Raw genomic sequence first — 12,336 nt, forward strand, 5'->3', positions numbered from 1 at the left:
CAGCCATGCATGGCCATGGCCGACCTCTATATACTATCTATAATATACAGTACAGTCGCATCGTAGATTAATTAGCTAGACATGGGTTGAATGGTCATATGCCCCCCGGCACCTCTCTGATTCAGAGGGGTTGGGTTAAATGCGGAAGACACATTTCAGTTGAATGCATTCAGTTGTACAACTGACTAGGTATCCCCCTTTCCCTGTCCCCTAACAATGCAGAGAGAGAAAAGAGAAATAATAGAAAAATAATAACAAGACAAATAAATACACAATGATTAAAGATAACTTGACAATATACACAGGGTACCAGTACTGAGTCAATCTGCAGCTGTACGAGGTCATTGAGGTAGATACAGTATGTACATATAGGTAGAGATAAAGTGACTAGACAACAGGATAGATAATAAACAGTAACAGCAGCAAATTTGATGAATCAAAAGAGTTAGTGCAAAAACGGGTCAATGCAGATAGTTAAATAGTTAACCAATAGCTACCCAGACTAACTATTTAGCAGTCTTATGGCTTGGGGGTAGAAACTGTTCAGCGTCCTGTTGGTTCCAGACTTGGTGCACCAGTTTCGCTTGCCATACGGTATCAGAGAGAACAGTCTATAACTTGGGTGGCTGGAATATTTGACCATTTTTAGGGCCTTCCTCTGACACCGCCTGGTATAGAGGTCCTGGATGGGAGGGAGGTCAGTTCCAGTGATGTACTGGGCTGTACGCACTACCCTCTGTAGTGCCTTGTGGTAGGATGCCAAGCAGTTGCCATACCAAGTGGTGATGCAGCCAGTCAAGATGCTCTCAATGGTGCAGCTGTAGGACTTTTTGAGGATCTGAGAGCCCATGCCGAATATTTTCACCCTCCTGAGGGAGAAGAGGGATTGTCGTACCCTCTTAATGACTGTGTTGGTATGTGTGGACCATGATAATTCCTTAGTGATGTGGACACAGAGGAACTTGAAGCTCTGGTGTGGATAGGGTCGTGCTCTGCCCTCCTTTTCCTGTAGTCCACGATCATCTCCTTTGTCTTTCTCAAGTTGAGGGAGAGATTGTTGTCCTGGCATCACACTGCCTTCTCTCTATAGGCTGTCTCATCGTCGCCGGTGATCAGGCCTACCACAGTTGTGTTGTCGGCAAACTTAATGATGGTGTTGGAGTCGAATAAGCATTTATTGTTGAAGCCGGTGACTGATGTGATAAACTCCTCAATGCCATCGGATGAATCCCAGAACATGTTCCAGTCTGTGCTAGTAATACAGCCCTATGGGCCCTGGTCAAAAGTGCACTAAGTAGAGAGTAGGGTGCCATTTAGGGAACAGTCATGGTCTTATATAACAGTCCATGTCACAATGCACTCATGTTAAGCGAATAAACTCAGTCGCCCATGTCCCATCTGTGTGGATGCAGTCACTAATGAACCTTGAGTCTGTTGTTGTCGTTAGTGTGTTGAACCCAGGAGGATGTTCTGTCATAACGTAGTTATAGTATGGTGGAAGAGACAGAGTGCTATTGTACTGGCTGTTATCATGGGTAGAGGTGAAACCCATGGGACAAGGATGTAACAGACCAGTGCGCTGGTGTGTGTGTGTGTGTGTGTGCTGTGTGTGTGTGTGTGTGTGTGTGTTTGTGTGTTGGTGTGTGTGTGTGTGTTGTGTGTGTGTGTGTGTGTGTGTGTGTGTGTGGTGTGTTGTGTGCTGTGTGTGTGTGTGTGTGTGTGTGTGTGTTGTGTGTGTGTGTGTGTGTGTGTCCTGGGGCTTGCATACGCTCCGCTCGCTCAGGTAGAATACATTTTGTTTGTCTTGTATGAATTTGATATTGCCTTTGTCCTCTGTCTCACACACACACCACCACACACACACAGCTCTTGTCTGCTCAAATAAGCTTGTGAATTGTTTCAGGTACTGTATCTGTCTGTTGCCATGGGGACTTTGTATCCTTCAGCGACCACAGAGAGCGTCGAAGAAGAGAGAGGCGAGGAGAGAGAGAGAGGAGAGAGAGAGAGAGAAGAGAGAGAGAAAACAGATGAGAGGAGAGAGACGAGAGAGAGAAGAGAGAGAGAGAGAGAAGAGAGAGAGAGAGAGAGAGAGAGAGAGAGAGAGAGAGAGAGAGAGAGAGAGAGGAGGAGAGAGAGAGAGAGAAGAGAGAGAGAGAGAGAGAGAGAGAGACGAGACAGAGAGAGAGAGAGAGAGAATAATAGTTTATTTAACATGACTTAAAAAACAAAAGCCTATGCAACATTAACCAATTAAAAACAGTACTGTAGCAATGAGGTTGTGCAGTAAGCTATAGGCCCAATTCATATCACTGTATATTGGCTACGCTTGACTTGCCCTGCCAATGTTGTTCTTCTCAGACCATTTATAAAAAAAAAAAAATTGAAATGTGGTCATATGAGCACACTGGTAATAGATCATTTGTTGTATTCATTGTGAGGTACAGCTGAGGGAGCATAATCATTTTCTACATCTCACCCTCTACCTTCACTCTCACCCGAGTGACTCGACTCACCTTCCCTCTGCTCTCCCTCCCTCCGCTGAGAAAAGGGGACACAGTCTTCCAGCTGATGGAGAAACTCAAGTCGCACTGCAAGTTGCACTGCATTCATGTTGTTACTCCTATGACCAGAGAAAGTGAAATATTCCTTGATATTAAAAAGACAAGCTGCTAATAATAACAACACTTTGCTATACTCCTTCATTACAGCTCAGTGCTGGTTTATCCTTCATTACAGCGCAGTCTGCTGGTTGTATTCCTCATTACAGCTGCAGTGCTGGTTGTATTCCTTCATTACAGCTGCAGTGCTGGTTGTATTCCTTTCATACAGCTGCAGTGCTGGTTGTATTCCTTCATTACAGCTGCAGTGCTGGTTGTATTCCTTCATTACAGCTGCAGTGCTGGTTGTAGCATTAGCGGAAGTAGGGAGAACACACATTTTATGGCTTATAAAACTTAAAGATGAACTTACTTATAAAAACAGCAGCTCATTTATGTATTCTTTGAGTCTCTCTATAGTCATGGTTTTATACGTTTTGAAATCAACTTTGCTTGTGTATGAGGCTTCTTTTTACAGTCTATGGCTCGAGGAAACTGTGCAGACACGGTGATCTGAACTAGCCAATGGTAGGCCTATAGGTGAACTTTGATTTGCTCCTGTGCCTGTGGCGGAGTTCTTCCCTCAGACCTTTGAAATCAGAAGGAGAACACTTGGCCTCCCAGCGCTAAGGCTGCTGAATCAAGTGCACCTCTCGCCAACAGTGGCCTTCCCAGCGCTAAGGCTGCTGAATCAAGTGCACCTCTCGCCAACAGTTGGCCTTCCCAGCGCTAAGGCTGCTGAATCAATGCACCTCTCGCCAACAGTTGGCCTTCCCAGCGCTAAGGCTGCTGAATCAAGTGCACCTCTCGCCAACAGTTGGCCTTCCCACGCTAAGGCTGCTGAATCAAGTGCACCTCTCGCCAACAGTTGGCCTTCCCAGCGCTAAGGCTGCTGAATCAAGGGCACCTCTCGCCAACAGTTGCCTTCCCAGCGCTAAGGCTGCTGAAATCAAGTGCACCTCTCGCCAACAGCGAGAAACAAGTTGTTTTTTTGAAATAGAAACTCATTGCTACATCGTTGGGTTTTTACAGAAATGTTTGGGTGATCGACTGAAAATGCCTTACTTTGACCACTGTTGTACTGTACAGTTATAACTAAAATCAGCTTTGCTCTAAACTATTCCGTCTCTAAAGTGACACTTCTAACACCACCTGAAAATGAGTTTGTCATGCCTAAATCCTGCTCCTCCTTTTGGAGCTCGATGTTCGCCAGGTCTACTAACCACCGGTCCTGGCAACCCACATTGCGCACAACATGACAACCATCATTACGCACACCTGGACTTCATCACCACCCTGATTACTCTCCCTTCATATAGACCTCTGTAGCGTCAGTCATCAGGCAGTATTTGTTTTTTTGTGGTTACGTTCAGTATGTGATGCCTGTTTTTGGATTTTCTCATGTTTATTACTATTAAACTCACCTTCTGCACCTGCTTCCTGACTCCCTGCGTATACGTTACAGAGATAATAAAAAGAGTGTCAATTTATACCTCCCGCCCCAGCCCAGTACCACCAGTGCTACACCACGCACCAGGCTTCCAGTGCGTCTCCAGAGCCCTGTTCCTCCTCCACGCACTCGCCCTGTGGTGCGTGTCTCCAGCCCAGTACCACCAGTTCCGGCACCACGCACCAAGGCCTCCTGTGCGTCTCCAGAGCCCTGTGTTGCCCTGTGCTGCTCCCCGCACTAGCCTTAAGGGTGTGCCTCAGCCGGCCAGAGTCTGCCGTCTGCCAGTGCCGCCTGCACTGCCCGTCTGCCACAGAGCCGCCTGCACTGCCCGTCTGCCCAGTGCCGTCTGCGCTATCCGTCTGCACAGCGCCGTCTGAACTGCCCGTTTGTCCTGAGCCTTCAAAGCCGCCCGTCTGTCCTGAGCCTTCAAAGCCGCCCGTCTGTCCTGAGCCTTCAGAGCCGTCCGTCTGCCTGAGCCTTCAGAGCCGTCCGTCAGTCAGGAGCCGCTAGAGCCGTCTCGCCAGACAGGAGCCGCTAGGAGCCGCCCGCCAGACAGAGCAGCCAGAGCCGCCCGCCAGACAGGAGCAGCCAGAGCCGCCGCCAGACAGGAGCAGCCAGAGCCGCCCGCCAGATAGGAGCAGCCAGGAGCCGCCCACCAGACAGGAGCAGCCAGCGCTGCCCGCCAGACAGGAGCAGCCAGAGCCGTCCGCCAGCTATTACCTGCCAGTGCCGTCAGCCAGCCATGACCTGCCAGTGCCGTCAGCCAGCCATGACCTGCCAGTGCCGTCAGCCAGCCATGACCTGCCCAGTGCCGTCAGCCAGCCATGACCTGCAGTGCCGTCAGCCAGCCATGACCTGCCAGTGCCGTCAGCCAGCATGACTGTCAGAAGCCGTCAGCCAGCCATGACTGCCAGAGCCGTCAGCCAGCCATGACCTGCCAGAGACCGGTCAGCCACCATGGACCTGCCAGAGCCGTCAGCCAGCCATGACCTGCCAGAGCCGTCAGCCAGCCATGACCTGCCAGAGCCGTCACTCAGTCCGGAGCTGCCCCTCAGTCCGGAGCTGCCCCTCAGTCCGGAGCTGCCCCTCAGTCCGGAGCTGCCCCTCAGTCCGGTGCTGCCCCTCAGTCCGGTGCTGCCCCTTTTGCTTGCCATAGATTTTCAAGTAGATTTAACTCATCCACTCAGGAACATTTACTGTCTTCTTGGTAAGCCACTCCAGTGTAGATTTGGCCTTGTGTTTTAGGTTATTGTCCTGCTGAAAGGTGAATTCAACTCCCAGTGTCTGGTGGAAAGCAGACCAAACCAGGTTTTCCTCTAGGATTTTGCCTGTGCTTAATTTCATTCCATTTCAATTTTATCCTGAAAAACTCCCCAGTCCTTAACAATTACAAGCAAACCCATAACATGATGCAGCCCCCCTATACTTGAAAAAATGGAAACTAGTACTGATGTATTGGATTTGCCTCAAACATAACACTTTGTATTCAGGACAAAAAGTGAAATGTGGTTTCCTTCCTCTTCGGCAACTGAGTTAGGAAGGAAGCCTGTATCTTTGTAATTTCACCATGTTTTCTTAACCCATCTACAGTACCTATAGGTACTACCATCTACCAATTGGTGACCTTCTTTGCGAGCCATTGGATAACCTCCCTGGTCTTTGTGGTTGAATCTGCGTTTGAAATTCACTACTGGACTGAGGGATCTTACAGATAATTGTATGTGTGGAGTACAGAGATGAAGTAGTCATTCAAAAATCATGTAAAAAAAATCTGAGCGGTAGCTCGTCTTGCATTGTGACTCAGAAAGTGACCACTGCAGTAAAATAAGGCTACTCTTCTTTGTGCTTCTTTACCTAGATCAGTAGGCCTACATACCGTGACTTGTTGAAAAAATGCAACAGCCAGCAAAATGTAAAAAAAATAGTGTTGCTGAATACTTGTTCAGCTTCAGTCTGCTCTACGGTGTTGCTGAATACTTGTTAATCTTCAGTCTGCTCTAGGGTGTTGCTGAATACTTGTTAATCATCAGTCTGCTCTAGGGTGTTGCTGAATACATGTTAATCTTCAGTCTGTTCTACGGTGTTGCTGAATACTTGTTCATATTTCCAGTCTGCTCAGGTGTTGCTGAATACTTGTTAATCTTCAGTCTGCTCTACGGTGTTGCTGAATACTTGTTCATCTTTCAGTCTGCTCTACGGTGTTGCTGAATAGTTGTTCATCTTCAGTCTGCTCTAGGGTGTTGCTGAATACTTGTTAATCTTCAGTCTGCTCTACGTGTTGCTGAATACTTGTTCATCTTCAGTCTGCTCCAGGGTGTTGCTGAATACTTGTTAATCTTCAGTCTGCTCTACGGTGTTGCTGATACTTAATCTTCAGTCTGCTCAGGGTGTTGCTGAATACTTGTTAATCATCAGTCTGCTCTACGGTGTTGCTGGTACTTGTTATCTTCATCTGCTCTACGGTGTTGTGAATACATGTTAATCTCAGTCTGTCTACGGTGTTTGCTGAATACTGTTAATCTTCAGTCTGTCTAGGTGTTTGCTGAATACTTGTTAATCATCAGTCTGCTTTACGGTGTTTGCTGAAATACTTGTTCATTTCAGTCTGCTCTACGGGTGTTTGCTGAATACTTTGTTTAATCTTCAGTCTGCCTAGGTGTTGCTGAATACTGTATCTTCAGTCTCTCTAGGTGTTGCTGAATACTTGTGAATCATCAGTCTGCTCTACGGTGTTGCTGAATACTTGTTAATTCAGTCTGCTCTACGGTGTTGCTGAATACTTGTTAATCATCAATCTGCTCTACGGTGTGTTGCTGAATACTTGTTAATCATCAGTCTGCTCTACGGTGTTGCTGAATACTTGTTCATCTTCAGTCTGCTCTACGGTGTTGCTGAATACTTGTTAATCTTCAGTCTGCTCTGGGGTGTTGCTGAATACATGTTAATCTTCATCTGCTTCTACGTGGTTGCTGATACTTGTTAATCATCAGTCTCTCTACGGTGGTTGCTGAATACTTGTATCTCATCTGCTCTACGGTGTTGCGAATACTTGTTCATCTTCAGTCTCGCTCTAGGGTTATTGCTCGTTGGATTTTTTTGAAAGCGAAGTAGTGCAGCATATACTTTTTACTCTACCATTAGCATCTCCTGTTCTTGTGTGCACACTTACCTGAGGGGGTTTGGTCAGTCATGTGCTCAGCTGTGTTTGAATTTTTTATTATTTCCATTTTTCGCAACTCAATTTCTTGGTGTAATAGAAACTGCCAGCGTAACCCTACACACGTGTTCAATGTCCCAGAATACATCTACTTGAAGGTCAGAAGAATGGCGCGGGAGAAGCATGGGGTCGCAGTTTAAGGGTGCCAAACCAATTTGTGCTATTATGTGGGGGGTTTTTTCGCATTATTTGTAACTTATTTGTACATATGTTTCGCACTGTATTTACGGAAAAAGACTTTCTGGATATCAGGACAGCGATAATCACTCGGATTAGCAAAAGATTTTTTCTTCAACAAGCAGGAGCACAGGATGTATTCAGACCCCGAAAGGCAATATCCCGTCATTGACAGGAGAAAGAGACGCATGGTATAGAGGACAGGGCGGGGTGCTTGTGTGATCCGCCAACGGCGTGTGGGAAATCTGCTTTACATCAATATTACTTGCAAATACAATCATTGGAATTAAATTAGATGCAATCAACCACAAATATCTACAACGGGACATTTAAAACTGTAATATCTTATGTTCAGCGAATCGTGGCTGAATAACGACATGGATAACATTTAGCTGGCGGGGATATGCGGGATATAGCTGCACCGGCTAGATAGAACAGCACATCGGTAAGACGGGGGGGGGGGGGGGGTCTGTGTATATTTGTAAACTCCACATTGGGTCACGAAATCTAAGGAAGTCTCTAGATTTTGCTCGCCTGAAGTAGAGTATCTCATGACAAGCTGTAGACCACACTACTTGCCTAGAGAATTTTCATCTATATTTTTATGGCTGTTTATTTACGACCACAGACGGATGCTGACACTAAGACCGCACAGTCAGCTGTATAAGGAAATAAGCAAACAGGAAAACGCCCACCCAGAGGTGGCATTCCTAGTGACCGGGGACTTTAATGCAGGAAAACTGAAATCAGTCTTACCTCATTTCTATCAGCATGTTCAATGTGCATCTAGAGAAAAAAACGCTAGACCACCTTTACATCACACACAGAGACGCATACAAAGTTCTCCCTCGCCCCCCATTTGGCAAATCTGACCATAATTCCATCCTCCTGATTCCTGCTTACAAGGAAAAACTAAAGCAGGAAGCACCAGTGACTCAGTCAATAAAGAAGTGGTCAGATGATGCAGATGCTAAGCTACGGGACTGTTTCGCTAGCACAGACTGAAATATGTTCCGGGATTCCCCCGATGGCATTGAGGAGTACATCACATCAGTCACTGGCTTTATCAATAAGTGCATCGATGACGTCGTCCCCACAGTGACTGTACGTACATACCCCAACCAGAAACCATGGATTACAGGCAACATCCACACTGAGCTAAAGGGTAGAGCTGCCGCCTTCAAGGAGCGGGACCCTAACCTGGAAGCTTATAAGAAATCCCGCTACACCCTCAGACGAACCAACAGGCTGGCCAGACAGATTACCAGGACGTGTGCTCCGGGCATGTGCTGACCAACTGGCAGGTGTCTTCACTGACATTTTCAATATGTCCCTGATTGAGTCTGTAATACCAGCATGTTTCAAGCAGACCACCATAGTCCATGTGCACTAAGGGAACCTGCCTAAATGACTACAGACCCGTAGCACTCACGTCCGTAGCCATGAAGTGCTTTGAAAGGCTGGTCATGGCTCACATCAACACCATTATCCCAGAAACCCTAGACCCACTCCAATTTGTGTACCGCTCAAACAGATCCACAGATGATGCAATCTATATTGCACTCCACTCTGCCCTTTCCCAGCTGGACAAAAGGAACACCTACATGAGAATGCTATTCATTGACTAGAGCTCAGCGTTCAATACCATAGTGCCCGCAAAGCTCATCACTAAGCTGAGGATCCTGGGACTAAACATCTCCCTCTGCAAGGTCAGGGACTTGGCCGGGTGGTGCCAGAATAACAACCTATCCCTCAACATAATCAAGACAAAGGAGATGATTGTGGACTACAGGAAAAAGAGAACCGAGCACGCCCCCATTCTCATAGATGGGGTTGTAGTGGAGCAGGTTCAGAGCTTCAAGTTCCTTGGTGTCCACATCAACAACAAACTAGAATGGTCCAATCACACCAATACAGCCGTGAAGAGGGCTGCAACATCGAGAGCATCCTGACTGGTTACATCCCTGCCTGGTTACATCCCTGCCCTACGGCAACTGCTCATCCTCCGACCGCAAGGCACTACAGAGGGTAGTGCGTACGGCCCAGTACATTACTGGGGCCAAGCTTCCTGCCATCCAGGTCCACTATACCAGGCGGTGTTAGAGGAAGGCCTAAAAATTGTCAAAGACTCCAGTCACCCCCCAGTCATAGACTGTTCTCTCTGCTACCGCATGGCAAGCGGTACCGGAGTACCAAGTCTAGGACCAAAAGGCTTCTCAACAGCTTTTACCCCCAAGCCGCAAGACTCCTGAACAGCTAATCAAATGGCTACCCGGACTATGCATTGTGTGTCCCCCCCAACCCAACCTCTCCACCCTGTATAAAATCATTATATAGGATAAAGAAAGGTATTACATTTGACGTTTTAGTCATTTAGGAGATGCTCTTATCCAGAGCGAGTGAGCGCATACATTTCCATACGTTTTCCCCATACTGGTCCTCCGTGGGGAATGGAGCACACACGTTTTCCCCATACTGGTCCTCCGTGGGGAATGGAGCACACACGTTTTCCCCATACTGGTTCCGCCGTGGGCGAATGAGCACACACGTTTTCCCAATATGGTCCTCCGTGGGAGATGGAGCACACGACGTTTTCCCCAACTGGTCCGCCGTGGGGAATGGAGCACACACGTTTCCCATACTGGTCCTCCGTGGGGAATTGAGCACACACGTTTTCCCCATACGGTCCGCCGTGGGAATGGAGCCAACACGTTTTCCCCATACTTCCTCCGTGGTGGGTGCCACGTTTTCTCTGTCCGCCGTGGGGAATGGAGCACACACGTTTTCCCCCATACTGTCCTGCCGTGGGGAAATCACGTCCCTAGTCCGGGGCTAGCACACTCTTTTCCCCATAACTGGTCCTGCCGTGGGATGGAGCACACACGTTTTCCCCATACTGTTATCGCCGTGGGGAATGGAGCACACACGTTTTCCCATACTGGTCTCCGTGGGGAATGGAGCACACACGTTTCCCCATCTGGTCCTCCGTGGGAATGGAGCACACACGTTTTTCCCATACTGGTCCTCCAGTGGGGAATTGGAGCACACACGTTTTCCCATACTGGTCCTCCGTGGGGAATGAGGCAACACACGTTTTCCCAACTGTCCTCCGTGGGGAATGGAGCACACACGTTTTCCCCATACTGTCCTCCGTGGGAAGTGGAGCACACACGTTTTCCCCATAACTGGTCCGCCGTGGGGAATGGGAGCACACACGTTTTCCCCATACTGTCTCGGGGAATGAGCACACACGTTTTCCCATTTACTGGGTCCGCCGTGGGGAATGGAGCACACACGTTTTTCCCATATTCCGGGATGGAGACGTTTGCTCTGGCCTTGGGGAAATGGAGCACACCACGTTTCCCCCATACTGGGTCCTCCGTGGGAATGGAGCACACACGTTTTCCCCATACTGTCCTCGTGGGAATGGAGCACACAGGCGTTGCCCCACTGCCCCTGTGGGACAGACTAATCCACTCCGGGTTGGTTTATATACTATTGAATGGACTGTGTCTGGCTAAAACATGTTTCCTCTGCCTAACGCTTTCCATGCTAAAAAAATAATAATAGTAATTTGCTGTTTATAAATCCTTTGTAGAGGTGAAGCAAGCCGTTGAAACGTTTTGGTTATACCACCATTTACTGTGGTACGTTAGGTGTATTCTTGGTGGGTAGAGCTTCAGGAAGGTTTGAACTGTGATGCTGACCTGCCATGTTTACTTTCCTGCACTATATTCTACGAACAGACAGGTTAACAATAAAGAACCATTACGTGACTGGACATTTCTAATTCATTATATTGTTCTTCTGAGCTAGCTTTGAACGGGTCTCTGTGGCAGTGTTCTATTTCCATGTCTTTTCATCTGCCTGGTAGGCGTGTTCAGCGCTCACTCTAGCATATTCAACTTTAGCAATTTGTCAAAAGTAATTTGGCATAGACTCCTTTTGTGTTAGTGCCATGTTTCTTAAAATCTGCCAACTTATTCCCTTGGACCACTTGTCTGTGTGTGTGTGTGTGTGTGTGTGTGTGTGTGTGTGTGGTGTGTGTGTGTGTGTGTTGTGTGTGTGTGTGTGTGTGTGTGTGTGTGGTTGTGTGTGTGTGTGTGTGTGTGGTGTGGTGTGTGTGTGTTGTGTGTGTGGTGTGTGTGGTGTGGGTGGTGTGTTGTGAGTGGAGTAGAGGTTGTGTGTATGAGAGAGTGAGGGAGGGAGAGAGAGGGGAGAAGAGAGATCATTTACATTGAGAGAGAGGAGAGAGAAGAAAGCATGAAATTAGAAGAGGGGGGAGAAAAGATACTTTAATTTTAAATGAGAGAGAGAGAGAGAAGAGAGAGAGAGAAGGAGAGAAGAGAGAGAGAGAGAGAGAGAGAGAGAGAGAGTCAGTAGAGCACGAGAAGAAGAGAGAGAGAATGAGAGAAGACAGAGAGACGAGAAGAGAGAGATGAGAGAGAGAGACTGCAGCAGAGAGAAGAGACCCGAAGATAGAGAATTTAGCATTTGTGTATGGCCGTCCAGTGCAAGTATGGCGCGAGAGGATCTGCCCGTCTGCAGTAGACGTCAATGCAGAGGGGGAGATGACGTCAGTCGTCTGGCTACTGCCAGCCAGCCATCAATAACGACGAAACCCCACTCTCTTCGAGACTATACGCGCTCCGCGCCTCTCTTCAATTTTTCGATTTGAGCAGCTGAGGAGAGAGAGGAGAGAAGGCTATATTGGGCGTCGTCGTCCCCCCTTCGCGATTTGTAGACGAGCCACCTCTCTTTCTCGACCCATTTTCCTCTCATCGACCCGACCTCGCAATAAAAATCTAAATTCTCTTCGTACTCTCGTCATCATGTACGAGCTGGCTCTCTCTCTCTCCCTCCTGCTTCTGATCGTACTCTCCGAGACCGCGCTC

The sequence above is a fragment of the Salvelinus sp. IW2-2015 genome, linkage group LG20 (assembly GCF_002910315.2).
Source record: "Salvelinus sp. IW2-2015 linkage group LG20, ASM291031v2, whole genome shotgun sequence".
NCBI classification, from domain to species: Eukaryota; Metazoa; Chordata; class Actinopteri; order Salmoniformes; family Salmonidae; genus Salvelinus; species Salvelinus sp. IW2-2015.